This window comes from Cucurbita maxima, unplaced genomic scaffold (assembly GCF_002738345.1).
Source record: "Cucurbita maxima cultivar Rimu unplaced genomic scaffold, Cmax_1.0 Cma_Scf01136, whole genome shotgun sequence".
In the NCBI taxonomy this organism is placed as follows: domain Eukaryota; kingdom Viridiplantae; phylum Streptophyta; class Magnoliopsida; order Cucurbitales; family Cucurbitaceae; genus Cucurbita; species Cucurbita maxima.
Genome location: NW_019273152.1, coordinates 2,506 through 6,935, shown reverse-complemented (window position 1 = coordinate 6,935; position 4,430 = coordinate 2,506). Strand labels below are relative to the sequence as shown.

Sequence of the window (4,430 nt, the reverse complement as noted above, 5' to 3'; positions counted from 1 at the left end):
CAAATGAGAACCTCCCCCGCTCACGCCCATCGCGTTTCGATCATGCCGCCCCGCATGCGTTAAATCCGATTTTGTGCGCATGGCATGTCGGGTGCGATCATACCAGCACTTATGCACCGGATCCCATAAGAACTCCGCAGTTAAGCGTGCTTGGGCGAGAGTAGTACTAAGTTGGGTGACCACTTGGGAAGTCCTCGTGTTGCACCCCTTTTTTTCTTTCAATTTCTCCGAGTTCTTTTCTTCCTTTCTCTACAAATGAGAACCTCCCCCGCTCACGCCCATCGCGTTTCGATCATGCCGCCCCGCATGCGTTAAATCCGATTTTGTGCGCATGGCATGTCGGGTGCGATCATACCAGCACTAATTTACCGGATCCCATCAGAACTCCGCAGCTAAGCGTGCTTGGGCGAGAGTAGTACTAAGTTGGGTGACCACTTGGGAAGTCCTCGTGTTGCACCCCTTTTTTTCTTTCAATTTCTCCGAGTTCTTTTCTTCCTTTCTCTACAAATGAGAACCTCCCCCGCTCACGCCCATCGCGTTTCGATCATGCCGCCCCGCATGCGTTAAATCTGATTTTGTGCGCATGGCATGTCGGGTGCGATCATACCAGCACTAATGCACCGTATCCCATCAGAACTCCGCAGTTAAGCGTTCTTTGGCGAGAGTAGTACTAAGTTGGGTGACCACTTGGGAAGTCCTTGTGTTGCACCCCTATTTTTCTTTCAATTTCTTCCTTTCTCTACAAATGAGAACCTCCCCCGCTCAAGCCCATCGCGTTTCGATCATGCCGCCCCGCATGTGTTAAATCCGATTTTGTGCGCATGGCATGTCGGGTGCGATCATACCAGCACTAATGCACCGGATCCCATCAGAATTTCGCGGTTATGCGTGTGGCCACTTGGGAAGGTAAGCTAATATATGGATAAAGCAATTCTTATAGTAGCAAGCTAGCCCCTTATCTGCGTGGAGGAAAAATGGGACTATTCTGAGGGGCTGGGCTGGAGTGGACAGTACTCCTTGGCCTTTTACTAGTTAGTCCCCCCGGTAAAGCCCCCACCCCTGACGACCTATTCTATACCAGCTTCTTCTATAGATGAGATAACTGGAGCAGATTTAATAGCAAGGGATATTGACCCAGCAGCTTGTTGCGCAAAAGAATATGTTTCAAAACAAAGAAGCTCCATTCTTCGTTAGAGTGGTTCTTCGACTGTTCACCTACTAAATAAATGATCATCTTCTTCATCGCTACGCTACGGGGGAGCATTGTCCGAGTGAATAAGCAGGGCAAAGCTTGATTTTCGAGGCTGGGCTGACATCACATTCACAAGTACTCTCTAAACCGTGCAATAAGGGCAGGCAGATCGGATCGAAGGGTTGTCCATTGGGATTGGGCATGGACAATCATGACAAGTTAATTGTAAAATAACATAAAAATAAAATAATAAACAATCAAACAAATAAGGGACTATTATATTTTTTAGTAGAATTGCACATGCCATATCTATGTATAAACACAATATTAAGAAGTAAAATTCTATATTGTTTTTTTTAAGATCTAAATATGATCTTTAGGAATAAAATGAGAACAAAGTCAAAAGGCCAAGGAGGGTGGAAATGACAATCAACAAATAAATGGAAAGATTGAAAAATATATAAATAATTAATCAATTCTAGGCATGAACTAAATGACCTTAATTAAAGTAAATTAAAAGTCTTAAAATACATTAATGAAATACAATAACTCTAAATTGTAATCCACCCAAAATTCAAAACATGAAACTTCATTTCTCTTCAATGTGGCATGAACTGAAATATCTTTTGATAATTTCAACAATATTTTCTTCAAATCTTCATTGAAGCATATTGTATGATTGATGTCTCTTGGTTCATATCACAAAGCAACTACCTTTTGTTTTGTTGATTGCTAGTAGATCGCACTGCCTGAGAGGAAGTAAATCACCCCACTGGTGCTCTTACGATCATCAACGTCACCGGTCATGTCACTATCGCTGTAGCCAACAAGCTCAAGCTTCTCCTTTCCTCTCCTGGTGCAGTATCTCACACCCCAGCCTCTGGTTCCAGCCACATAGTGCAGGATGCGCTTGACAACCACAAGAGGCTCCTCCCTAGGTTCTTCCATGAATCTACTTACGTATCCAACTAAGTAAGCAAGGTCAGGACGTGTGTTTATCAGATAGCGCAGGCTTTTGACAATGTTGCGGTAATTGGTGGCATTAATTGCCGTCATAGTGCCGGCCTTCCTTAGTTGGAGTCGGGCCCTCCATTGGAGTCTTTATAGGGTTACTGTCCACAAGCCCAGTTGTGTCCAACAGCTTCTTCGCATATGCACTTTAGCAGATGGTGATGCCGGTAGTACCCTGTTGCACTTCGATGTCGAGGTAGTAGCTGAGCATGCCAAGATCGCTCATCTTGAAGTTCTTTGACATCTCCCTCTTGAATCTTCCGAGGACTTCCATGTCGCCTCCAGTGATTATGAGGTCATCGACGTACACTGATAAGATAAGGAACCACTACAAGGGGAGTAAGATTCGGATTACCTTGTTGATCGAATATCTCAAGGCAAGAACATTGTTTGAAATTCAAATCACTCCACAAGCAAAATCGATCATGTCTAGCTTGAATGATTCTTGTTGATCAAATATCTCAAGGCAAGAACACTTGCTTGAGATTCGAATCACTCCACAAGCAAGATTAATCATGTCGAGCTTGAATGATTCTACATGCAACCTAAACTACATAGAATTGCAAAGAAACTTAGCCATTGGCTAAAGAAGAGGACAAATGCTTCTTTTTCTATATTTTCCAAGTCTCTTACCAATACAATATACATGGCTTTATATAGCCTAAAAAATGAAACTATTAAAGGCACTCCAAGAGTTGTAACCTTCATACTTTATGGCCATAATTAGCCATTATGTAAATGTAACCTAAAGTAAATAAAATGTCTTAAAATACAATAACTCTAAATTGTAACCCACCCAAAATTTATAACAATCAAACTTCATTCTTCTTCAATGTGGCATGAATTAAAACATCTTTTGATAATTTTGACAACCTTTTCTTCACATCTTCATTGAAGTATATTGTATGATTGATGTTTTTTGGTTTATATCATACACTCTCACGATTAGTCGCTACTCGTCGTGGCCGGGCGTGTACATGTCATGCTCAGAGGCACAGCGCTTGAACTTTAGCGATAATAGGGTACTGTCGAGCTTCGTGTTTCAGGCTCGTGGTGCATGCCGAAGCCCATAGAGTGCCTTGTGCAGGCACAATACCTTGTCAGGGTTGTCGTTGTCCAGGAAGTTCGGTGGTTGTTGAACATAGTCAGTCTCCTTCAGCTCTCCGTTTAGGAACGCGGGTTTCACGTCGATGAGGTGGACTTCTCAGGAATGATGTGCCGCGATTGCCAGCAATAGGTGGGTAGATTCCAGCTTTGTCACTGGTGCGAATACCTCCTCAAAATCCACTCCTTGCTTCTAGACGTAGCCCTTCACCACCAGACTGACCTTGAGTTTCACAACTTCTCCCTTTTCGTTCGCATCAGTCTGAAGACCCATTTGAGCCCTATGACTTGGTGTCCCAGTGACATATCCTCTAGACTTTATGTCTGGTTCTCGGTGATGAATTTCATCTCCTTCTGCATTGCCTTCAGCTGGCACGGGTTCCTTTCTGCTTCAGCGAAGGTGTTCGGTTCATCTGCGTTGATGACATGCAGTTCGGCCACCTCTTGTTCCAGTTTGCGTGCTGCTAGTCTAGGGGGTTCACCTCCTCCCACTAGGTCGTCCATCCTTCAGTACCTGGCTACCAGATCTTCATCGTGATCGATATCCAGCGTCGAATCAACAGTCCGTGGTGTTGCAAATTCCACTGGTTCAAGGGGTGCAACTGCTGGCGGCTGTGACGGTTCCTGATGCTGTGCTCCTCCTTCTTCTGGCTCGATGACGAGGTACTCCACCGTGAATTGATTTGGTTTGTGGGCTGTCTCGATCACGTCGTTCCACTGCCTGAAGGTGCTTTCGTCGAAGATGACATCACGAGACACGTGGGCTCACCCCCCGCAGGATCATAGAGTCTGTACGCCTTGCTCCCAGGTTTGTAGCCGATGAAGACGACCTTCAACCCCTTTGGATCGAGCTTGACAAGGTTGGAACGCGCTACCTTCATGTATGCGACACATCCGAACACTCGAAAATGATGTACCACTGGCTTTCTATTGTACCAGGCCTCATGTGGCATCTTCCCGTCTAGGCTTCACATTAGCGACCGATTGAGAAGATAAACAGTCGTCATTACCGCCTCTCCCCAGAATCTTTCAGGCATCCCAGCCGTCATCAGCAAAGATCTTGTTGTTTTGCTAGAGGGAGTAGGGCATTGTTAGTCGCTGCTGCATGCCGAGCTCGTCGCAG

At 44.9% G+C, this 4,430-nt stretch overlaps 3 non-coding genes across 3 annotated transcripts; all 3 read left to right on the top strand.

The window, feature by feature from the left end:
* Positions 1 to 89: 89 nt before the first annotated feature.
* LOC111475239 lies at positions 90 to 208 on the top strand. The gene has a single exon (XR_002716418.1). It is a non-coding gene; the product is annotated as a 5S ribosomal RNA (ribosomal RNA).
* Positions 209 to 341: 133 nt separating this feature from the next.
* LOC111475240 lies at positions 342 to 460 on the top strand. Its single transcript, XR_002716419.1, has one exon. It is a non-coding gene; the product is annotated as a 5S ribosomal RNA (ribosomal RNA).
* Positions 461 to 593: 133 nt separating this feature from the next.
* LOC111475241 lies at positions 594 to 712 on the top strand. Its single transcript, XR_002716420.1, has one exon. It is a non-coding gene; the product is annotated as a 5S ribosomal RNA (ribosomal RNA).
* Positions 713 to 4,430: the final 3,718 nt, after the last annotated feature.